At 43.2% G+C, this 26,125-nt stretch overlaps 1 pseudogene; it reads left to right on the top strand.

Annotated features, from left to right (window-relative positions):
• Positions 1 to 170: 170 nt before the first annotated feature.
• LOC102123322 (cytochrome c oxidase subunit 5A, mitochondrial-like) lies at positions 171 to 17,167 on the top strand (annotated as a pseudogene).
• The last annotated feature ends 8,958 nt before the right edge of the window (positions 17,168 to 26,125 follow it).

Raw genomic sequence — 26,125 nt, 5'->3', positions numbered from 1 at the left:
CCAGCCCCATGGTAGCATCTAGGGATGGGTGCCTGCAACTCCTGAAGCCCCAGTGGGCATGTTACAGTGCTCTTTTAACTCTGCCATCCACAGACAGCTTAAGTGTTAACCAGCTCAATGCCTTCTTGGTACCTGAGTTCTTGTCTGGCATCCAGGAATAATCAGGTCGCATGGACAAATCGAGGGATGGTAAATGCGGGGGATTTTATTGCCAGATGGAAGTGGCTCTCAGCAGAACGAATGGAGAGCTGGAAAGAGGATGCAGTGGGAAGATGATCTTCCCCTGGAGTTCAGCCATCCCGCGGCTTATCTCCTATCCAACCATCCCCAGCCAAACTCTCTCGATGTTTAAACGCTTCTTCTCTTCTCTCCTTTTCTTCCGTGCCATGTCACTCTTTTATTCCTCTGCTCTTCTGTTCATCTGCCCATGGAGCCTGGGGTTTGCGATTTATATGGGGACAGGATGGGGGGCGTGGCAGGCCAAAAGGCAACATTTGGGCACGAAAAGAGGAATGCCTGTTTTCATTTAAGGCCATGGGTTTCCAGGCTTGGGGGTGGGGCCTTTGCCAGGGAACTGCCCTCTTCTACCCATTATTTCCCTGGCTCCTGCCTGTATCCTTCTCAGAGTGTGTACACAAAACAAAGAGATTCGTGGCTAACCTGTTACAAAACAGTACCATTCAATGACCAAGCACAGTGGAGGGCCCAGGGAGCCAAGAAATACATAAGGAGAAATGCACAGGATCCCAGCCTTGTCTTTATGGAGATACGGCAAAGTCTATGGTCACACTGCATCACATGCCCAAATTCTTGATCCATATGCTTCATGCAAAATAAATTGCAAATATATTGTTAGGGCTAATGAAGCCTCAGCAGGCTCTAAACAAAAAGCTGAATAATTATTAAAGCCTTTTACTTTTGCCTAAAAAGTATAAAAGTCTTGTTAAAAAAAAAGAAAAGGCAGCACTTATTTTAAAGGAGCTAGTGCCAGAGACCTATGTCAAAAGCTCCACCCAACATAAAGAAATCATTCTGGGATAATATTGGGTACCTGATGAGAAGGAGAGCTAGTAACAGCAAAGTACACTCAGAGGGCTTTTGCTAGCTTAGAACACCCTGGGTTCTGTGCAAGGCATTCTACAACCTTTTCCCATGCTGGTCTTTACTTGCCTCAGGGGAGTAGATGGCAACTTAGAACTCAAGGTAGATTTATTTTTCCTTAAAGAAATGTTAAGGTAACATCTAAAGGCCTCTTCTACAACAAACAGATCAAAGGCTCATTGAAAGCATTTACAGGCAGTGGTTTACAATCTTAGTTGCACTTTAGAATCACCTAGGGAGCTTTGGAAAAGTACAATGCATAGTGACAGCCCCAGAGCAACTGAATTAGAATCTCTGGGAGGAGGAGCCCCGGCATGCATGATTTTGATGAATAATGAAGAATTACTGCCAAAGGGACAGGGACTGCTGGCCAAAGTGCTGGTTTTGGGGAGGGGGGTGGGCTATGCAGGGAAGCTTGATTTCTATCACGTTTGCCTATTTCATGGTGTAAATATTCTCATCGTGGCCAGTTTCAAGCTACTAATGTGAAGCTGGGAAGAGATGCGTACAATCTGCTCTCACTAGCACCTGAGTGCTAGCTCCACCACAGTTAGGAGCTTTTGATGATGAAGTTACAGTAAGGGATGGAAAGGCAACGTAGTGTGTCCTGGGGCTTTTCTGTCCCCTCTATAACATCTCACCCCTGACAGGAAGATAAGAGAAGAATCAACTGGAACCAGTGACTCCTGGGTCAGGTAGGAAGGTGAGCCAAAAGAAGATCCCAAGTATCTGTTAGTGTGAAGGACACTAAGACAAGGTCTCTCTTGCTCCTGTAGAAGATCCACGTTGAGATGGAGTTGGCCTCCTGATGAAGGGAGCCTTTCTCTGGGATCCTGACCCAACGAAGGCAGCATATGATTCATACAAGACGCGGAGCCCTGGATCTCCATGACAGTACAGTTGAATGTTCCTTTTTCCCTGGGGATCTGGTCATCCAGAGGATTCCCTAGTGATCCTCTTGGGCCTCTGCCAAATATTCCATTTGGAATACAAGGATTCTTTTCCAGACATCCGAATGCATGCATTTTCTCCTCTTAAATTATCAGGGTTTCTCTCAACCAACACAGCTCCCAGCTCATTATCATAAGCCTTTCTTTTATAGGTAATAAGATAGCTTTGATAATAGCCAGCTTTTTTTTCAAATTTTTCTGAAAGAATTTGGTTTCTATTTTATAGGTGTTCAGCTCTTTACATGCATGACTGATCTTTACATCTGCTTTCAAAAGATTCTTCTCTGTAGTTATAGCGCAAACTTTCTCTGAATTGTTTTTTCAGTGAAAATTCATTTTTTTCCTTGAAGCATTTCTGAAAGAACTTAAAGTTTCTGCCAAAGCTTTGGCCTCTCCCTTCCTGTTTTGTTGTTGCTGTTGGTTTTTGTTTGTTTGTTTCCTGCAATGACCTGTACTCATTTGGAGACTTTTAAGATTATCTTTAAGTGTGTCAGTTAATTTACCTTCTGTCAGTTAGTGACATTTGTTTCTTTTTTTCAAGAGGTTTTAAATAATTAACTTATCAGTACCAATCCATTTATTCAAGCTCCTTCTGGTTTATCTTCATTATATCCAAATGTAAGTTCCCATCATCTAGGCTCGCTTCTTCAAGAATGGCAGCCTAATCTCCCACTTTTAGCACATGTTCACCCAGAGGCTTGCTTTTATCATTTAGAGCTTGTCCCTTGTGGCTGGGAGCAGTGGCTCATGCCTGTAATCCCAGCACTTTGGGAGGCTGAGGCAGGAGGATCACTTGAGCCCAGGAGTTCGTACACCAGCCTGGGCAACATAGGGAGACCATGTCTCTACAAAAAATTAAAAAATGAGCCGGGCGTGTTGGTACACAGCTGTAGTCCCAGCTACTTGGGAGGCTTAAGTGGGAGGATCACTTGAACTGGGGAAGTCGAGGCTGCAGTGAGCTAAGATTGCGCCATTGCACTCGAGCCTGTGCAACAGAGCAAGACCGTGTCTCAAACACAAACAAAAAGCCTTGTCCCATGTGCAATTTAGAGTTTCTAACTTTTTTTTCTGTTAGATGAGGTAATTTATACTCCCATTCCACTTTTCGCTTTATGTTTCCTTTTTTTTTGTTTTGTTTGAGACAGAGTCCAGCTCTGTCACCCAGGCTGGAGTGCAGTGGTGCAATCTTGGCTCACTGCAACCTCCGCCTCCCAAGTTTAAGTCATTCTTCTGCCTCAGCCTCCCAAGTAGCTGGGATTACAGGCGTGCGCCACCAGGCTTGGCTAATTTTTTGTATTTTTTTTTTTTTTTTTTTTTTTAGTAGAGATGGGGTTTTGCTATGTTGGCCAGGTTGGTCTCGAACTGCTGGGCTGAAGTGATCCTCCCGCCTCAGCCTCTCAAAGTGCTGGGATTATGGGATTACACTGTTAACAATGGACGCCACCACGTCCAGCCCTTTATGTTTTCTTGAAAACCAGAATTTTCATCCAAAGCATCTTTTAGTGCTTCTGAATTTGTTTTCATTCTTTTTTTTTTTTTTTGAGACGGAGTCTCGCTCTGTCGCCCAGGCTGGAGTGCAGTGGCCGGATCTCAGCTCACTGCAAGCTCCGCCTCCCGGGTTCACGCCATTCTCCGGCCTCAGCCTCCCGAGTAGCTGGGACTACAGGCGCCCGCCACCTAGCCCGGCTAGTTTTTTGTATTTCTTAATAGAGACGGGGTTTCACCGTGTTAGCCAGGATGGTTTCGATCTCCTGACCTCATGATCCGCCCGTCTCGGCCTCCCAAAGTGCTGGGATTACAGGCTTGAGCCACCGAGCCCGGCCAATTTGTTTTCATTCTTGTCATGTATTTTGAAAAATGTTTTGGTTGCAGCTACTTAAAGTTGTATGTGTTTTGATGCATCTTCTAAAGACTGAATCTTTCTTTTAAATCAATCATACCTCAACTTGTTTTAAATGTTCAGATTTCTCTTCTATCAGTCCTTTTCTCAAACTCTTTATTTTGAGCCCAAGAAAAGAGTTGAAAATTTCCAGCTCTTTATTAATGGTCTCCAGTTTTTCTGTTTTTGATCATTTGTTCTCAAATGTGACTTCCGTTAAAATTATTCAAGGTCTCTCAATTCCTTTTTTTTTTTTCTTCTTCTTCTTGAAGTGGATTCTTTATTTTGCCTTATTACTGGGACCACTGATGAAATTTAATGAGGTTTCAGGATTAGATACCACTAATTACCAATGTTAATTCCCTGATTTTTTTGTGTGATTAAATAAGAGAGTGTTCTACGTAAACTCCTGAAAATATCTGGGGGTGGGTGATAGGGCATCACAAATAGTGATTACTCCCAAACAGTTTAAGATTATGTTTTTTGTTTTTTTTGTTTGATTTGTTTTTGAGACAGAGTCTTGCTCTGTCACCCAGGCTGGACTGCAGTGATGCAATCTCGGCTCACTGAAACTTCCGCCTCCCAGGCTCAAGGGATTCTCCTGTCTCAGCCTCCCGAGTAGCTGGGATTACAGGTGTGTGCCACCATACCCAGCTAATTTTTGTATTTTTAGTAGAGATGGAGTTTCACTGTGTTAGCCAGGATGGTCTTGATCTTCTGACCTTGTGATCCGCCTGCCTCAGCCTCCCAAAGTGCTGGGATTACAGGCATGAGCCACTGCACCCAGCCAATATTTTTTTAAAAAAGGTTTCTGGCCAGGCGCGGTGGCTCACGCCTGTAATCCCAGCACTTTGGGAGGCCGAGGTAAGCGGATCACAAGGTCAGAAGATCAAGACCATCCTGGCTAACACAGTGAAACTCCATCTCTACTAAAAATACAAATTAGCCGGGTATGGCGGCAGGCGCCTGTAGTCCCAGCTACTCAGGAGGCTGAGGCAGGAAAATCGCTTGAACCCAGGAGGCGGAGCTTGCAGTGAGCAGAGATCGGGCTACTGTACTCCAGCCTGGGCAACAGAGAGAGACTCTGTCTAAAAAAAAAAAAGGTTCTGTACTGCACTTGCAACTTTAGTGTAAGTTTCAGGTTAAAAGAAAATAATGACCTTATTTTTTAGTGCAGTTTTTAGGTTCACAGCAAAATTAAGCAGAAAGCACAGAGAGTTCCCATATATCCCCATTCCCACATATGCACAACCTCGATCACGATCAAGATCCCACACTACAGCGATACATTTGTTACAACTGATGAACCTACATTGATACATCATTATCACCCAAGGTCCATCGTTTACATTAGGTCTCACTCTTGGTGTTATATATTCTTTGGGTTTTGAAAAATGTTTAATGGAATGTATCCACTGTTGCAGTATTGTACAGAATAGTCTCACTGCCCTAAAATTCCTCTGTGCCCTGACTATTCACACCCCGTCCCCCAGTCCCTGGTAACCACTCATCTTTTTACCATCTCCATAATTTTGCATTTTCTAGAATGTCAGATACTTGAAATCATACAGTATTTAGCCTTTTCTTTCCTTTTTTTTTTTTTTTTTAGACAGTCTCTGTCACCCAGGCTGGAGTGCAGTGGTACAATCTTGGCTCACTGCAACGTCCACCTCCCGGGTTCAAGCAATTCTCCTGTCTCAGTCTCCCAAGTAGGTGAAATTACAGGCACCCACCACCATGCCTGGCTAATTTTTGTATTTTTAGTAGAGATGAGGTTTCACCATGCTGGCCAGGCTGGTCTCGAACTCCTGACCTCAGGTGACCCGCCACCTCAGCCTCCCAATGTGCTGGGATTACAGGTGTGAGCCACCTGGGAGCTAACGCGCCCAGCCATAGTAGCCTTTTAAAAATTCTTCTGAATGAGGTTAAAATTGTAAAATATTTAATGTCTTTCTCCAGAAGGGCAAAAGTGGCCAGTCATTTGTCTCTACTTGCATAAAGTAGACTTTTAATAATTAGAAATATGACTATGAATACCACCATTTTCCACAGCAATCCATGAGGACGTGGGCCTGGGATGAGGCACCTGGTTATGCCGCCACCACCTGGCACAGTATCCCTAGGACAGGTGTGACACAGAGCATCATCATTATCACTCTGAATCCCTCAGGTTGCCAGGACACTGCCAGCCACATCAGATGCAGAGAGCACCAGCGAGCATTGCACCTAGAACCAAACCAGCAGCTGGCAACAGGCACAGACCTCAGTGGAAGCAGGGGAGGGAAGCCCATAAAATGCTGGCCAAAAGCTTCTCCTTCCCTGAGTTCATATTTCATTCCAAGGCCATGAGGGCTTTATTCTGCACAAAGGTCAAAGAAAACTCCCCATTCTCAGCTCCCTCCTTGATTTTTGTCTAGCCTTTGAATGTGAATGGGCCAATTTACTGGAGGAGTCATACAAATGATTTCAACTTACTTCACTACTTTTAACATTAAAAAGCTAAGGACGAGGCCGGGCGCGGTGGCTCATGCCTATAATCCCAGCACTTTGGGAGGCCGAGGAGGGCGGCTCACAAGGTCAGGAGTTTGAGACCAGCCTGGCCAATATGGTGAAACCCCATCTCTACTAAAAATACAAAAAAAAATTAGCTGGGCGTGGTGGTGCAAGCCTGTAATCCCAGCTACTCGGGAGGCTGGGCCGGAGAATTGCTTGAACCCGGGAGGCAGAGGTTGCAGTGAGGCAAGATCTCGCCACTGCACTCCAACCTGGGCAACGGAGCGAGACTCCACCTCTACTAAATATACAAAAAAAAATTAGCTGGGCGTGGTGGTGCATGCCTGTAATCCCTGCTACTCAGGAGACTGAGGCAGGAGAATTGCTTGAACCCAGGAGGCGGAGGTTGCAGTTAGCCAAGATCTCGCCACTGCACTCCAACCTGGGCGACAGAGCAAGATCCCATCTCAAAAAAAAAAAAGCCAAGGAGGAAGCAAGTGGTACTTTCAAAGTCTTCATGTTTCTAGAATGTGGAGTCCAACTGTGATCAAGGAAATAATTATTCTTGCATGATTCCTGCATGTGGTAGTGAAATGTTTGATGACACAAAAGCCCTTCAGGTTGCTACTATTCAAAATAATAATCTGAGGGGGTATTGAGTGCTGGAGGGATCTCCTCTCTCTCACAAAGGCAAGAGTATTGGGCCACCTGAGTATCTTTTCAATGTAGCACCTGAAAAGTGCCACAGTCTCCAGTCCTGGAGCCAGGACTGGTCCAGTTCAATGAGTAGCTCTATCTTAACAATGAAACTGTGGCTCAGCTGGGGATTGGTTGATTTTAACTGGGTAGGGATGAGTAGGTTTGCTGACCTCAGCTGGCCTTGCTCATATGTCCCAGGGTTACCTGGGGGTCAGCTGATCTGGGCTAAACTGGGCAGCTCTTCTAATCTCAGCTGGACTTGCTCATGTGTTTTGGGGTCAGCAGGGGGTCAGCTGATGTGGGCTGGGCAGGGCAAGCTCAATGTATCTCTGGGTCAGCTGGGAGTCAGCTGATGTAGGCTGCCCCTAACTATGCACTAGGACCTGCCTTACCTGTCTCTCATCCTCTTCCTAGAACAACAGGAGAGCTCACTCTTGTCTTCCCTCAGCTATAGCAGAGGCACAAGAAAACCTTTGGAGGGTAATGATCCAATCTGTATTTTGAAACATTTTCTCTGGCTGCAGGATGTCAGCAACTATTTTGACAGCCTTTTCTCTCCATGAAGTCCTCATCCTCAGGGAAACAAAAAGTTATCTAGAACTGGGATATAGAGTAAGTGCAGATGTGAATGTCCATTGCTTCTTTTGTTTCTATGGTTCACTTCACCAGCTCCAGAACCACACCATCTTTGCCAGGATCTGCACCTGCAAAATGCAGGCCCTGTACTCTCCCTCCTTCCCCATGTAACTCCATCTTGAAACAAATGCTTGAATCTAGTTAGCAGAATCTACGTCACTCGTATGCACCCTGACAAGAAGGAAATCTCGGAAAGGGAGTTTGGGGTTCCACATTGAGAAGGCAGGATTTCTACTGAGGAACTGTGATAACGAGGAGAGACTATTTGGAAGATTTCGGGCAGCTGCAAATGACAGATGTTCATGACAGTTGCCGTATTTGTCTCGTGATCTGGCTACTCAGGACAAAGCTGCTCATCTATAGACCGGACATAAAGCAAAGCATTGCCACTTAAAATGGCTTGTAGAAGCACTCTGCCCAGTAAGAACAGAGAAGGATAAACTGGCCCAATTTCATCCTCTTTCAGGGAATCTGAAAGTGAGACATACAAAGAGGGTCAGCAGTGAGCAGGCAGAGAAAGTCAGGTTACAAGAATGGGAGTCAGACAAAAGTAGGAAGCAGAGCGACACCGTCATCTGAGTCAGATGCGATAGTTACAAAACCTGTTATGGTGTCAGTACATTTGCCACAGTATCTGGACTGAGATTCTAATTTTGTGTGGAGCCTGATGTAGAACTCCCATCACATCAGACTTGAAAACATCTCTGCTCTTTTCATCTATAAAAATCCAACCCACCCACCGCACCCATAGAAAAGACAAAACACAATATAAAGCAGCAAATTCTGTGTCCAAAGGTGGCCCACCAGATTTGAGCTCCTAAAGGGGCCATGTGTGGTTAATTTGTGTATCATGCCCAAGCATCTAGTACTTTTGGGAAGCACGCAGGAGATGGTCGTTGAAAATTGAAATGAGGGTTTTAGCAATAAGTGCTACGGGATTCAGAGTAGAGAACAATCACTGTTATAACTGTGGTGCATTATATATGCTGGGTTTATCCTCTCACCACAGATCCATAATCTGCCTTTCCTCTGCCCTCCTCTGTATCTTACAAGGATGATTTCCAAGGACTGTATGCACTGCCCTCCCTTATTCTGTGGCTTCTTGTTGGGAATGGCCAAAGAGAAGCACTACTCCTGGTAATGGGAAGAGGGAAAGAGCAATTGGTTTCCTACCACCCTCTGTGGCCACAGCTACTGCCAGGTTGTCTCTTTTCCACGGTTCTGACTGCCCAGTCTATGGTGATACTGTGCCTTTCCCTTGTCTCTTCAGGCCTGTGGTGGTAATATATTTAATCCCTGGGTGCTTTACTAGCCTTTGATGGGTCCCTCAATCCTGCCCACCCCTCTGAAAACAGTCCCTTTATTAAATTCTTCAGTGAAACCCAGTAAATGTGTCATCTATTTCTAGCCAGCACCCTGACTAGTACATTGCATTCATATTCCAAAAAGGAGGGAATAATTCTGTACTTGTCCCCAAGTAGTCTTACTACCTGACCTTACCCAGGAGGGCAAGTTCACACAGTCTGAAAGAATGTACAAAACAGCCTTTTGCTTCTAGCACTGGAGATACAGGAGTGATTCCTCTGTTTCTTCTAGCAGTTTCTACTCCCTCAGATTCTCTCACTGGGGCCAGGTCTCAGCCTCTCCTTCTCCCATCCCCTTCACAGAAAAGCCTCCTCTCCTGTAGTCTCTGTCTCTCTCTCTCCCTCTCTCTGTCTCTCTCTCTCTCCCTTCCCTCCTCTCTCTCTCTCTTTAATCTCTCTTTCTCTTGACTCCAGGGACCCACTGCTCCTGGGGCTGACTGTCAGTCTTTGGATCCAGTCTGGTTTTTCCAGATGGGGTTGGGGTTTCCAATACTGGAAGCTCAAGGTAGAAGGAGAAAAAAGAGGCCTTGGTGGTCTGCCCTCAGGTTGTGGTGTCTATGAAATAATCAGACTGTTTTAACAGGTAAGATTAAACATCCTGTAGGTGTTTTCTGCATTTGCTGGAAGGTGTGCTAGATGGCTGGGTGTCTTCGATTAGGTTGACTCTAGGAAGAGAAAGGGAAAAAGTGGAGATCGGACCTCCATCTTACCACCTTAGGAACTATTTCTTTGAGGCTGGGTGCAGTGGCTCATGCCTATAATCCCAGCACTTTGGGAGGCTGAGGCAGGCGGATCACAAGGTCAGGAGTTTGAGATCAGCCTTGCCAATGTGGTGAAACGCTGCCTCTACTAAAAATTTAAAAATTAGCTGGGCATGGTGGTGTGTACCTGTAATCCCAGCTATTTGGGAGGCTGAGGCAGGAGAATCGCTTGAACCCGGGAAGCAGATGTTGCAGTGAGCCAGATGACGCCATTGTGCTCCAGCCTGGGCGTGGCAGTGAGACTCTGTCTCAAAAAAGAAAACAAAAAGCCAAAGGGAAAACAAAGAAACTGACTTGAGCTTTGAAAAAGAGATAAAATTAGTCTGGGTGTGGTGGTTCACACCTGTAATTCCAGCACTTTGGGAGGTTGGGATGGGCAGATCACTTGAGTTCAGGAGTTTGAGACCGGCCTGAGCAACATGGTGAAATTCCATTTCTACAAAAAATACAAAAATTAGCCAGGCATGAAAATTAGCAAGGCACAGTCCTGTTGTCCCAGCCTACTCAAGAGGCTGAGGTGGAAAGACGGCTTGAGCCTGGGAGGCAGAGGTTATAATGAGCTGAGATCACACCACTGTACCCCAGCCTGGGCGACAGAGCAAGACATGAGACCTTGTCTCAAAAAATAATAATAACTGAAAAAGAGATAAGATTAAACATGTAAGAAGACAGAGGGCATTTCAGAATGATGGAACAAAGAAGATGGGCAAATGGCCAGGTGCGGTGGCTCAAGCCTGTAATCCCAGCACTTTGGGAGGCCGAGAAGGGCGGATCACGAGGTCAGGAGATCGAGACCATCCTGGCTAACACGGTGAAACCCCGTCTCTACTAAAAAATATAAAAAACTAGCCAGGTGAGGTGGCGGGCGCCTGTAGTCCCAGCTACTCGGGAGGCTGAGGCAGGAGAATGGCCTAAACCTGGGAGGCGGAGCTTGCAGTGAGCTGAGATCCGGCCACTGCACCCCAGCCTGGACGACAGAGCAAGACTCCGTCTCAAAAGAAAAAAAAAAAAAAAGAAGAAGAAGAAGATAGGCAAATGTAGCATTTGGGAAGAAATTGGTACACCACTTTGTCCAGTTGATGTAAACAAGTAGGGGGAGATGGGTTTGGAGAGCCAAGTAAAGAACCAATTTGGGGGCCTTAAGTGCTAGGATAAGAGTTTTGAGGAGTCTTTAAAGCAGGGCAGTTTTTCATAATTCACATATAAATTGAGTTGTAAGGGTAGAGAAAATGACAAGTTAAAAAATAAACACACTTATTCAGATGTGAGATTGTGAAGGGCTATGCCCTAGTAGTGGTCCTTGAAAACTTTATAGAAGAAACAACACTTTGCTTATGGACTAAATGTGGTAGAAAAGGAAAAGTAGAAGATAAGAATGACCTCAAAGTTTTAAAATTGAGAGACTGAAAGAAAGGCATGCTTGGTAAGAATAGAAAAACTTGCAGACAGCTATTAATAGTTTAGGATGAAAGATTTCAGTTTGAGGTATACTGCCTTTAGATGGCTACCGTGCCTCCTAGTGGAGTTGGAAATCGAGGCCTGAAACACAGTGAGGATTGGAGACAATTGCAAAGGTGATTATCTGAAGTTATGAGTAAGTGACACCTCTGAGAAAGATTTCACATTAAATCTGTGGGTCAAGAACTAAGCTTTGTCATTTGCAACAGCATGGATTTACCTGGAGGACATTATATTAAGTGAAATAAGCCAGGCACAAAAAGAAATACCACATGATCTCATTCATATGTGGATTCTAAAAAATTGGAACACTGAGAAGCAAGAGTGTAGACTGATGATTGCCAGAGCTGGGGAGGGAAATGGGGAGATGTTGGTCAGAGGACACAAACTTTCAATTGCAAGGTGAAAACGTTTGGGGAATCTACTGTAGAGCACAGTGACTATAATTAATCATACTCTATTCCATAATTGAATATTGCTAAGAAAGTAGATTTTCAGAGTTCTTACCACAAGAGAATGATGTGCATGAGGTAATGCATGTATTAATTAGCCCAATTTAGCCATTCCACAATGTATACATATTTCAAAACATCACAATGTACACCATAAATATATACAATTTTAATTTGTCAATTAAAGAAATAATTTTTTCATTGGAAGAATATACAAGATTTTTTAAAATGAATTTTAAAAATAAGATGTAAAAAACAAAACCAAAAAACTAGCACTTTTCAGGAGCTGGAGAAGAAAACAGATTTGTGAAGGGAGTCAGTACAGAAACAATTTGAAAAATGGGCAAAGGAAGAGGTAGAGAAACGAGGCAGTAGAGAAATGAGACAGCATAAGAAAACCAAGGAGTGATTTTCCAGAAAGGGTAAGCTTCACATTGGAATTTTAACACATCCATTGCAGCCTTTACAAAACCATCCTTCAAGGTTTGAAAAATAAAATCAGAGAATAAAGCAACGGGACAAACTGTGTGAAAAAAGTTGTGTTAAATTGGGGAAATTTGAACATGAAAATAAATAAGACTGGGTGTGGTGGCTCACACCTGTAAATTCCAGCACTTTGGGAGGCCAAGGCAGGGGGATCACTTGAGCCCAGGAGTTCAAGACCAGCCTAGACCACACAGTGAGACCCCATCTCTACAAAAAATTATTTAAAAAATTAGCCAGATATAGTGGCACATGCCTGTAGTCCCAGCTACTTGGGAGGCTGAGATGGGCCCTTGAGTCTAGGAGGTCAAGATTGCAGTGAGCCATGATTGCACCACTGCACTCCAGCCTGGGTGACAGAGTGAGACCACACACACATACACACACACATACAATAGCAAAAGGTGATCACATACTGAATAAAATAGGAATCCATTACAGTTGTGTTCAAACTGGTCAAAAAAATATCAAGAAACACTACCCTAAAAATGTCAATCTACATTATTAAACATTGATGTAATCCTGAAGACACTGGAAGGTATATCAGTTATATGACCTTGAATACAATGAACAGAAAACTCAATTCAAATTAGCTTAAACAATATAACTGGATGATTGTTGGCTCATTCTCTGAAAAGACCACAAGTCAGGCAGGTTTTAGGGTTGGTCGAATCTGAAGGAAAACATCCACAATTCTTTCATTTCTACCTTCCTCCACCAGCCAGTCACATCCTCAGCCTGATTTCTCTAAAGCTATGTGCCTCCATGTTTACACCTGGGCTACATCCTTCCCTAAGAAAGGGCACCTCTCCCAAACCTCCCATGATTCGTGTCTTAGGGAACCAGCCACTGGGGCCAGGGGAAGGCTGTAAGCTGACTGACTTATGCACTCATTACTGAACCAACCACTATGGTCCTATGCCCTACATTGAAATCACCCTGAGGGGCCCTAAAGCAATCAGGGCCTGCCTCTGGATGTGGGGTGAATGGTCAGTCTCACTCAACTTTGGGACTGGTTAGGTAGGATCTGCAGATAGATACTGAATGTATACATTAGGTTGTGATTGGCCAAGTCAAAATATCAGTGGCTTAGCTGGGCATGGTGGCCTGCACTTGTGGTTCCAGCTACTTGGGAGGCTTAGGTGAGATCTCTTGGGAGGTGGAGGCTGCAAAGTTCTAAGATTGTGCCTGTGAATAGCCACTGCTCTCCAGCCTGGGTGACAAAGCGACATGCTCTTAAACAAAAACATCGAGTGGCTTTTGAGTTTTCTGAAGTCTGGAATTTTGCAGTCCCGATAGATATGGTAGCTCTGCCCCATAAAGTTATTTGGACCCAGGGGTCTCCTTCTAGCTCACCACCCTGATGACATTCTTGGGGTAGAGCCCTAATTCTCATTATACAAGGCAGGATTTCTGCTCCAGGAAACAGGATGGAAGAAGTGACAAAAAAGAAGTACGGGGCACATTTGAAGGAAGGTTCCTAGGAGCTGTTAGCATCACTACCCTTATCACATGGCCATACCCACCTAACAAGTAGGCTAGGAAATGAACTTTTTTCTTTTTTCTTTTCTTTTTTTTTTTTTTTTGAGACGGAGTCTCATTCTGTCGCCCAGGCTGGAGTATGGTGGCGCGATTTCAGCTTACTGCAACCTCTGTCTCCTAGGTTCAAGTGATTCTCCTGCCTCAGCCTCCCAAGTAGATGGGATTACAGGTGTACACCACTACCACCTGGCTAATTTTTGTATTTTTAGTAGAGACAGGGTTTCACCATGTTGGCCAGGCTGTTCTTGAACTCCTGACTTCAAGTGATTCGCCTACCTCGGCCTCCCAAAGTGCTGGGATTACAGGTGTGAGCCACTGCTCCCAGCCGGAAATGAACTTTTTTCTGAGGTGGCCATTTGTCTGGCTAAACATTCTATTAGAACGCAGGGGAAATAAATACTGGGGGACAATAGGCACTTTCGGGAACTTGAATAAATGAACCTATTAGAGTTGATTGATCTAAGCCTAGGTGACAAAATTAGTAAATTACATGGAGAGTAGTTATTCATTTATAATCTGTCAAACAGGACAGGCAAGATGAGAGAAAATTCCCAATTCAGGCCGGGCGCGGTGGCTCATACCTGTAATCCCAGCAGTTTGGGAGGCCGAGGTGGGCGGATCACAAGGTCAGGAGATAAAGACCATCCTGGCTAACACAGTGAAACCCCGTCTCTACTAAAAAAAATACAAAAAAATTAGCCGGGCATGGTGGCAGGCACCTGTAGTCCCAGCTACTCGGGAGGCTGAGGCAGGAGAACGGCATGAACCCGGGAGGTGGAGCTTGCAGTGAGCCAAGATCTCACCACTGCACTCCAGCCTGGCAGAGCGAGACTCCATCTCAAAAAAAAAAGAAAAAGAAAAAGAAAAAAAGACAATTCCCAATTCAGAGGAATGAAATAATGAAAAGGGAAGAATAAATGGTAAGTTAAAATAACTCTGTTTATATACCGTTTCTGCCACCTAACAGTTGGGCAATCTTTAACAAGTTGCATAGCCTCAATAAGTATATGATCTGTCTGTAAAATGGAGATAACATCATCTACTCTACAGAGCTGGGAAAAGATTGAGATAATATTTGTTAGGTGCTTTGTAAGCAATAATGCTCAGACAGATCACAGTTATTATTAGTAATAACAAAGCTTACAATGATGTAGTAAATATTTTAGAAAACATTGATTAAAAGTGATATGAGACTTGTTATCTTTTAAAATCACTTTTTAAAAACATATTGAACTTGTAGTTAATTTTTTTTTAAATTCTCACTATTTCTTCCCCTACTGGTCAGGTCTCATTTGTTAAATTGTGTATCCAAAAAGCAGTTGAGCAAATATTCTCATTGTATCATAACAAACTCATGAACGCAAAGCCAGAAACTTCAGATTAAAAATAAATTTTGATTCTAATATTATAATATTTATACATTCATTTTTATAGCAAAATAAATTTCACAAAATTATAATAAATTCAATAAATGGAGTCCCAAATTTTACACGTACTCTCTTTTGCATAAAGAATAGGAATTAGTTTAGAAAAGGATCTCACTGGCTTTGTGTAGTGCATTTACAAGTTATAGTGGGAAGAGCAAAGGGGCTAGCCTCATTTCTACTACACAATGGCCTCACTGCAAAGTAATATCTTGGTCTGCAAGGCAGCCATAAGGTCAGGAGATTGGTTACATACAGGTAGATTAATTAAGTGAGCGTATTGAGATGAGAGCTGGGTTTTTCTCTGTCACAAAAGGGAATTAACAGTTCAGAAAGGGAGAAGACTAAACCTGGAAGCAGTGATCTCCTAGTAGCAATGATCACACCCAGCACCCAGATGGAGGCTTCTGAATACCATTCTCCACTAACAGAATCCAGAAATCCTTGAAGAAATGGTTGATTTTAGGACTGGAACAAGGACAGTACAAAATGTTCCTGGAACATCTTGTTTATCACGAAAGTAGGAAAGCAGTCAAAGAATGATGAGGACATGTTAGAAGAAGAAGTCCTAGTTTGAAGGGCTTCCATTAGCTAAATCTGGAACAATTTGAATATCAAAATAAATGATAGCAACAGATTATCCATTGAATAAAATAGGTAAACAAGGGAGAAGGAAAAGCTTTTTTTTTTTTTTTTTTTTTTTTTTTTTAAGAGACAATCTTACCCCGTCACCCAGGCTGGAGTGCAGTGGCACAAGCATGGCTCACTGCAACCTCAAACTCCTGAGTTCAAGTGATTCTCATTCCTCAGCCTCCCCTGTAGGTGATGCTACAGGTATGCACCACCATGCCGGGCTAATCTTTTGATTTTTTTTTTTTTTCTTTTGTAGAGATGAGGTCTCACTATGTTGACCAGGCTAGTTTCGAACTCCTGGCCTCAAGTGCACCTGCCTTTGCCTCCCAAAGTGCTGGAATTACAGGCATGAGCCACTGTGCTAGGCCAAGGAAAACTTTACCTTATAATAGAAAGCCAACTAATAAATGTAGAAAGAATAATGGGATTAGAATAGCATCATTTGTCAACCATTATAGTAATAATTGATTTAGGAAAAAACCAATAATGGATGCTAAAGCCAGTGGGGGAGTGGGGACTGGGGAATGTGATGAAGAACGCGATATTTATATAACATAAAAAGTAGCTCTCGCCGGCCCCCACCAAATGCGGAGCAACCCGCGAACTCACACCGGTTTCTCTCCATCCTCAGCCTGCGCGCCACCATCGCCGTCATGCTGGCGCCGCTCTCCGCCGCTGCGCGGTGACCGCAACCGCCCGGGCCGGCCCTCGAGGCCTCCTGCATTCTGCCCCAACCCCCGGCCCCGCTGCGGCTATCCAGTCAGTTCACTGCTATTCCCATGGGTCACACGAGACAAATGAGGAGTTTGATGCTCGCTGGGTAACATACACCAACAAGCCAGATATAGATGCCTGGGAATTGCATAAAGGGATGAACAACACACTTGTTAGCCATGATCTGGTTCCAGAGCCCAAAATCATTGATGTTGCTTTGTGGCCATGCAGACGGTTAAACGATTTTGCTAGTGCAGTTCGCATCCTAGAGGTCGTTTAGGACAAAGCAGGACCTCATAAGGAAATCTACCCCTATGTCATCCAGGAACTTAGATCAACTTTAAATGAACTCGGAATCTCCACTCCGGAGGAACTGGGCCTTGACAAAATGTAAACTCCATGGCTTCCCAAGGATTTATTGATATTGCTACTTGAGTGTAAACAGTTACCTGGAAATACTGATGATAACATATTACCTTATTTGAAAAAGTTTTCCTTTATTAAGTACCAAGCCATGTAATGGTAACTTGGACTTTAATAAAAGGGAAATGAGTTTGAACTTAAAAAAAAAAAAGTAGCTCTCCACAAAATACTTATTCATAACTTTTAACCTAGTAAGTACAAAACACTTAATTAATTTTACAGTGAAGAAATTCGGCAGACACCATCTTAACCAAGTGATAAAAGTCAACACTGATAGAAACAGAACAAATTACATTGTTGCCTTCTGATGCCGCATTGAGAAGAACATAGCATCACTTCTGTGGTACGTCTCCACAAAAACCCACTACCAACAAATAACCTGAATCTAACCATGAGAAACTTAAGGCAAACTCAAGTGTAAGGACAGTCTACAAATTAATTGCCTGTTCTCTTTTAAACTGTCAACATGAAAGACATGGAAAAACTGAGGAATCTCCAAGTTGAAGGAGGTTAAAGAGACATAGCAATTAAATTCAACACATGATCTTCTATTGGTTCCTGGGTCAGAAAGGAAAGGGTGATTATAAAGCACATTATGGAGACAATCAGTGAAATTTGAATGCAGTTTGCAGCTTCGATGTTAGTATTGTATCAATTTTAATTTACTGATTATAATGATTTTACTGGACTTTTATATGTTTTATATACAAAATGAGAGAGAAAAAGATAATGTGGTAAAATGTTAACAATTGATTAGGAAACCTAAGTAAAGGATACAAAGAAGTCTCCAAATTATTCTTGCAATTTTCTGTAAGATTGAAATTACTTTAGAAGAATTATTTTTTAAAAGCATAATGTATCATATAAAATATATTAAATTTCAGTTCCCTGAAAGTTATAGGGCTTCTAGAAACGTGACAGTGAGAGCATGGTTTTGGATCTTCTCCAACCCCTACATATAAACAGAGAAACTAGACAACAAAATTAAAACTCACGGGTCACATTTACAGCAAAAGAAGATGGCAAGGCATTTCCCCAAACCACAGAATACAAGCATATGGGGACACATCACCATCAAGCACAGGGCCTGCATGATGGCGCAGTGTATGTAACAGACAGGAAAGGGAGCCCATGGGACATTTGATAGACTGAGAACAGGAGATTCCAAAGAGCAACAGGCATTCACTGGAAAGCACAATGGATCGATCCGTGAGTGGCAACTGAAACTGGAAGGGGTTTTGCCCATTTTAATTGCAGATGAGCACAAGGAAACCCAGTAAGACCTAAAGGGGTGGGGACATTCTAGACATTCTAGCCCCTCTGAATTTCCAATACTATCTGTCCAAATCTCACTTCCAGGACACAGCTCGGAAAGAAACTGCTGGGTGTGTGATCAAAATCGATCAAGATAGGGACAACACATAAAAAGGAGATCCAGGCCGGGCGCAGTGGCTCACACCTGTAATCCCAGCACTTTGGGAGGCCGAGGCGGGTGGATCACCTGAGGTCGGGAGTTCGAGACCAGCCTGACCAATATGGAGAAACCCTGTCTCTACTAAAAATACAAAATTAGCCAGGTATGGTGGTGCATGGCTGTAATCCCAGCTACTCGGGAGGCTGAAGCAAGAGAATTGCTTGAACCCGGGAGGCAGAGGTTGCAGTGAGCCGAGATCATGCCATTGCACTCCAGCCTGGGCAACAAGAGTGAAACTCCATCTCAACAACAACAAAAAAAAGGAGATCCAGATAAAAAGTAAATAAGGAGAGCAGAGCCAGGAAATCTCAAAAGTGCAGACAGCTATATATTTAAAACTTTACACAAAAGCAAAGAAGTACCTCAGTGATGTTAGCAAAATCTATCTGAACCTAGCCACGATTTAAAAGTTCAGAAAGGCCGGGCGCAGTGGCTCAAGCCTGTAATCCCAGCACTTTGGGAGGCCGAGACGGGCGGATCACGAGGTCAGGAGATCGAGACCATCCTGGCTAACACGGTGAAACCCCGTCTCTACTAAAAAATACAAAAAACTACCCGGGCAAGGTCGCAGGCGTCTGTAGTCCCAGCTACTCGGGAGGCTGAGGCAGGAGAATGGCGTAAACCCGGGAGGCGGAGCTTGCAGTGAGCTGAGATCCGGCCACTGCACTCCAGCCTGGGTGACAGAGCAAGACCCCGTCTCAAAAAAAAAAAAAAAAAAAAAAAGTTCAGAAAAACTAATTTTACTTAAGAACGAACAATAGAAAAATACTAAGGTCAAATTCCAAATTTACTAAAAGAAAAAAAGAGGAAATAAGGGGCAGAATAACATTGCTACAAAAAATAAAAGTACAGCATAAAGACATACTCAAGAAGCAGTTCAAAACTATAATGTGGGAAAAAAAAAAAAACCCCAAATAAATAAAGCCCACTATAATGTGGCCAGACGGAATGACTCATATGGCTCATGCCTGTAACCCCAGCACTTTGGGAGGCCAAAGCGGGTGGATCATTTGAGCCCAGGAGTTCCAGACAGCCTGGGCAACATGGCGAAACCCTGTCTCTACAAAAAATTAGCTGGGTGTGGTGGTGCACGCCTGTGGTTCCAGTTTCTCGCGGGGCTGAACCAGAAGGATTGCTTGAGCCCAGCAGTTCGAGACCAACCTGGGCAACATAGGGAAACCCCATCTCTAAAAAAAGGAGAAAGAAAAAAAAATTATAGTAATAATTAACACTAAACTAGAACAAAAGGCAGGGCGCAGTGGATCACGCCTGTAATCCCAGCACTTTGGGAGGCCGAGGCGGGTGGATCACAAGATCAGGAGATTGAGACCATCCTGGCTAACATGGTGAAACCCCATCTCTACTAAAAATACAAAAAAATTAGCTGGGCATGGTGGCGGGCATCTGTAGTCCCAGCTACTCGGGAGGCTGAGGCAGGAGAATAGCCTGAACCCAGGAGGTGGAGCTTGCCGTGAGCCAAGATCGTGCCACTGCACTCCAGCCTGGGCTACAGAGTGAGACTCTGTCTCAAAAAATAGATAAATAAATACATAAATAAACTAGAAGAAAAAAGGGAAACACACTCACATACATACACAAAATGCCTTAAGAGAAGTAGTAGATGAAAGGAGGAAGTTGCCTGTAGAACTAAGACAAAATAAAACTTAAAAGGGAGGCAGATGATAGAATATAAAGGTTATATGATCTGACAGGGTAGCTATGATACAACAATTTAAAACTGGGGTAAGAATGGGGATAACATGCAAAATTGTTTACCATTTTCAGTAGTTGGCGGTGATTATATTATGAACATTAATTGTCAGTAGTAACATGTTGTTATTCTAAAATAACTACTACTATTATTCTATGACTGCTGGTTTTATGTGGGAAAAAGTAAATGAAAGTCATGAAATTTTCCAATTCTATCATCCCCTGTTACCTTGAGAACTAGGGTTCTTGGCGTGGAGGAAAGGAGATACAGATGTAATACAGAAGTTAACTAAAAACCTTGTAGTTATAATTTAAAATGGAAATGTTAGCATAAACTCTGGAAAGGAAATAAATCTTTGGGCCCCAAAAATCACTCAAGCTGGGAACTGCTTAGGGCAAATCTGCCTCCCCTTCTATTCAAAGTCACTCCTCTGCTCCCTGAGATAAATGCATATCTGATTGCCTCATTCGGAGAGGCTAATCTGAAGCTCAAAAGAATGCAGCCATTTAAATCTTATCTACCTATGACCTGGAAGGCTCCTCCCTGCTTCCAGTTGTCCTGCTTTTGCCTCAAGTTGTCCATCCCACCTTTCCAGACTGAACCAATGTACATCTTACACACGTTGATGTCTCATGTCTCCCTACAACGTACAAAACCAGGCCAGGCACGGTGGCTCAAGCCTGCAATCCCAGCACTTTGGGAGGCCAAGGCAGAAGGATCACTTGAGGTCAAGAGTTCAAGATCAGCCTGGCCAACATGGCAAAACCCTGTCTCCACTAATAAAGTACAAAAATTAGCCAGGTGTGGTGGTGCACACCTGTAATCCCAGCTACTTGGGAGGCTGAGACAGGAGAATCATTTGAACCTAGGAGGCGGAGGTTTCAGTAAGCTGAGATGGCGCCACTGCACTCCAGCCTGGATGACAGAGTGAGTCTCAAAAAAAAAAAAAAAATTACAAAAGCAAGCTGTGCCCCTACCACCTTGGGCCCATGTTGTCAGGACTCCTGAGGCTGTGTCACAGGTGCGGGTCCTCAGCCTTGGCAAAATACACTTTCCAAATTAACTGTGAACTGTCTCAGATTTTTGAAGTTCACAACTCATAAGACATTATACCTACTATATGTAGTTCTTTCCACTGAAAAGACTTAGAAACAGTCACTCCATTGTGGTCTTGAAGTATCATTTCCCATTAGAAGAAACCAGGTTTTCTTGGAGAAATGGCTGATTCCAAAATTCCAGGGTTTGGTTTTTGGTCATTGGTTTTAATTTATTTTATTTTTAATTGACAAATAATAATTGTACATATTTATGGAACACAAAGTGATATTCTCTCTTTTTTTTTTTTTTTTTGAGTCTCACTTTGTCACCCAGGCTGGAGTGCAGTGGCACCATCTCAGCTCACTGCAGCCTCCATCTCCCAGGTTCAAGTGATTCTCATGCCTCAGCAGGAGGTTCACTCTGTCGACCAGGCTGGAGTGCCGTGGCCCGATCTTGGCTCACTGCAACCTCTGCAATCGCTTGAACCTGGGAGGCAGAGGTTGCAGTGAGCTGAGATGGTGCCGTGGCCCGATCTTGGCTCACTGCCTCAGCCTCCTGAGTAGCTGGGATTACAGGCATCCGCCACCACGCCAGGCTAATCTTCGCATTTTTAGTAGAGATGGGGTTTCACCATGTCGATCAGGCTGGCCTCATGATCCGCCTGCCTTGGCCTCCCATAGTGCTGGGATTACAGGCATGAGCCACCGTGCCTGGCCCCAAAGTGATATTTCAATTCGTGTATAAATTGTGGCATGATTACATCAGAGTAATTAGCATATCCACCATCTCAAATATTTATTGTTTCTTTGTGGTGAGAACATTAAAAACCCTCTCTTTTTAGCTCGTTTGAAATACACAATACATTATTAGCTATAGTCACCTTGCCGTGCAGTAGAACACCAGGACTTACTCCTCCTATCTAGCTGTAACTTCGCACCCATTGACAAATTCTCTCTCCTTTCTGGTTCACCCCCACCCTGTCCCTAAGGCTCTGGTAACCACCATTTTACTCTCTACTTCTAGAAGTCTGGCTTTTTTAGATTCCACATATAAGTGGATCATACTGTATTTGTCTCTCCATGCCTGACTTATTTCACTTAACATAATATCCGCTAGGTTCATCCTTGTTGTCACAAATGATAGAATTCCCTATTTTTTTAAAGGCTAAATAGTACTCCAATGTGTATATACATCAAATTTTAAAAACCCATTCATCTGTTGATGAACATTTAGATTGTTTCTATATCTTGGCTAACATGCATACTGCTGCAATGGACGTGGGAGTATAGACATTCTTTCAGCATACTCATTTCATTCCCTTTGTCCACACGCCCCATAGTGGGATTGCTGGATTTTATGGTAATTCTATTTTTGGTTTTTTGAGGAACCTCTATAGTATTTTCCAAAATGGCTGTAGTAATTTACATTCCCACTAACAGTGTACAAGTTTCCTTTTACTGCACATCCTCACCAACACTTGCTATCTTTCATCTTTTCAATAATATACAATCTAACAGGTGCGAGGTGACATCTCATTGTGGTTTTCATTTGCATTGCTCTGATAATTAGAGATGTTAAACATCTTTTCATATAGCTATTGGCCATTTGTGTGTCTTCTTTTGAGAAATAGCTATTCAAGTCCTTTGCCCATTTTTAATAGGGTTACTTGATTTCTTGTTATTGAATAGTCTCAGGTCCTTGTATATTTTGGATATTAACTCCTTATCTCATGTATAATAATGAGTTCTTACAGCTTAGTATTTCTAAAAATGACTTCTTGAAACATGCATTCACAGGAGGTTAAGAAGCACTATTCTGGCTGGGCATGGTGGCTCACGCCTGTAATTCCAGCACTTCGGGAGGCCGAGGCAGGTGGATCACAAGGTCAGGAGTTCAAGAACAGCCTGGCCAACATGGTGAAACCTGTCTCTACTAAAAATACAAAAATTAGCCAGGCGTGGTGGCGAGTGTCTGTAGTCCCAGCTACTCAGGAGGCTGTGGCAGAGAATTGCTTGAACCTAGGAGGCAGAGGTTGCGGTGAGCCGAGATCGCGCCATTGCACTCCAGCCTGGGTGACAGAGCAAAACTCTGTCGCAGAAGAAGAAGAGGAAGAGGAAGAGGAAGAGGAAGAGGAGGAGGAAGAAGAAGAAGAAGAAGAAGAAGAAGAAGAAGAAGAAGAAGAAGAAGAAGAAGAAGAAGAAGAAGAAGAAGAAGAAGAAGAAGAAGATTCCAAAAGAGAAAAATGAAGTTTAGGTAGTCAAATAAGTCAAACAGATTTCTTTATTGTGTAATATCTTAAAGTCTTTAATAAGCTAATGTGTATTTTAAAGCATTAAAAAGGGACTATAATTGCATTATTTCCCAAATTTATTTGACCATAGTTTTTCCTTTTTTAAGGACACAAGTGTAATATCTTTATTAAACAAGATGTATGCCTATCTGTAACAGCAGCAAATAAGGGGTTCTATTATGCTTATTATTTTGTAACATATTCTGTTCAATCAGGTCAGAAACTTTGTTCTACTTATTACCCTATTCCCAATGCCTAAAACAGTGCCTGATTCACAGTAGATTAAAACTATTTTGTGAAAGAATGAATGATTTAATTCTCAGCCTGGAAAGCAGGTAAGATTAAAGACCTTTGGTCAGAAATCAAATGAAATTCAGTTGTAGATTTTGTAGAAACTCGGAGTAATGGCTTCATTAACAGATTGCCAGTCTGTTAAGTAATTCTCCATGCTGTCCTAATTGTAGCCTAATGTGTATCTTCACTGCATTTCCAGCAATAAAACTGCAGGGATGGTTATTTAAAGAAACCTATAATATACAAGTGCTAAATTATATTACTCTGATGAATAATGTATAAGTAAACTGCTTCTAGAAATTTGCTCAAACTTTTATTGTACTGTCTGAAAGTTTACCTTTGCACCTTATAGATCTGGGGAGGCAGTCAATGTTAGAGTTAATTAATATCACAGGCTTTGGGAGTTAGGTAGTGACACCCCATTCTACTTATTTCCTTCTATTCTTTTGGAGGAAATTTTAATCCCACAACATACTGTGACATCATGGCAGAAAAGGAACCAGAGATCGTTGGCTGAATTAATATATGAACCACAGCCTCCACCACAGCAACTCCACTTCCATGGTGTCCCACTCTTCTATTTATTTCAGGTTGGCATTTTGACAGAAAAAATAAATCTCATGAGTACAACCTTCGACTAAAATTAGAGTACTATATTTCATTTCCAGTGCTACCTCTGATAAGCCCTATTGCCATGGGAAAATTATTTAACCTGAAGCGCATTTATTCCTTTGTTTATAACAATGACAAAAGTCTGATACTCAGGGAAACAGATAAAATGAGAACAAAATAGCATAAATGTGATATTTTTAAAATCTCAGCATATTAAGGAAGCAGCAGGGCATGGTGGAAAGTGCAGTGGGCCAAAAGAAAATTTGGATTGTAGTTCTGATATGTCACTAGAAGGCTCGGTAGCTTTGGACACATTACTTAACCTCTATGGGTTGGAATCTAGCTGCTAGGTTATCTCCAGGATACCTTCTGACTCTTTTTTTTTTTTTTTTTTTTTGAGATGGAGTCTCGCTCTGTCACCCAGACTGGAGTGCAGTGGCCGGATCTCAGCTCACTGCAAGCTCCGCCTCCCGGGTTCCCGCCATTCTCCTGCCTCAGCCTCCCAAGTAGCTGGGACTACAGGCGCCCGCCACCTCGCCCGGCTAGTTTTTTGTATTTTTTAGTAGAGACAGGGTTTCACCGTGTTAGCCAGGATGGTCTCGATCTCCTGACCTCGTGATCCGCCCGTCTCGGCCTCCCAAAGTGCTGGGATTACAGGCTTGAGCCACCGCGCCCGGCCACCTTCTGACTCTTAAAAAAGTCTAAGAATTTAATTATTACTTTGGGCATTACTACTGCACATATCCAAAACTTTTTTGTAAATTGCTTCTTCTACTGTCTCATGCTGAAGTCTTTGTGGGGGCCAATAACTACCATCCCTTTCAAATTCTGAATCAAATGATAAAGTATGAGATAAAATCTAGCCTGGATGCAGTGTTTCATGCCTACAATCTCAAAACTTGGGGAGGCTGAGGTGGAAGGATCACTTGAGGCCAGGAGCTCAAGAGCATCCTGGGCAACCTAGTGAGACCCCATCACAACCAAAAATTTACTAATTTAAAAATTAGCCAGGCATGGTGGTGTGCACGTGTAGTCCCAGCTACTTGGGAGGCTGAGGTAGGAGGATCACTTGAGCCCAGGAGTTTGAGGTTGCCATTAGCTATGGTCACACCACTGCACTCTAGCTGCAAGACTCTGTCCCGCCACCCACCCCGCCAACCCCCTGCAAAAAAAAAAATAAAGTCTAAGACATTAGGGATTGAGTGGAGGCCACATATCATCTTCATTATTAATAAAGACTTGAACAGATAATATGACATTTACCTGTAGGCAGATTGACTTCTTAAAACAACTTCACACTTACAAGACAGTCTTGCATGTGTAAGTTCAGATATTTCTGGCCTAACCTAGCCCTCTTCTCATGGGGTCAAGTACAGCAGGTCCTTGAATAATGTCCTTTCATTTAGTATCATTTTGTTATAAGGTTGATTATGAAAAAAAATCAATTCCCAGTGGGGCCGCTGTCTGTGTGGAGTTTGTGTGTTCTCCCCACATCTGCATGGATTTTCTCTTGCATCCCAAAGATGTGAGTGAAGTTCATTGGCATGCTGTATGGTCCCAATCTCAGTGAGTGTGGGTGTGAGTGTGCCCCGCGATTGGATGGCATGCTGGCCAGGGTGGGTTTCTGCCTGGTGCCCTGAGCTACTGGGAGAGGTTCCAGCCACTCATTACCCTGAACTGGAACAAGACGGTTG

Source organism: Macaca fascicularis, chromosome 7 (genome assembly GCF_037993035.2).
Source record: "Macaca fascicularis isolate 582-1 chromosome 7, T2T-MFA8v1.1".
In the NCBI taxonomy this organism is placed as follows: Eukaryota; Metazoa; Chordata; class Mammalia; order Primates; family Cercopithecidae; genus Macaca; species Macaca fascicularis.
Note: the sequence above shows the minus strand (reverse complement) of the source record. Positions and strands in the feature narration are given on the sequence as shown.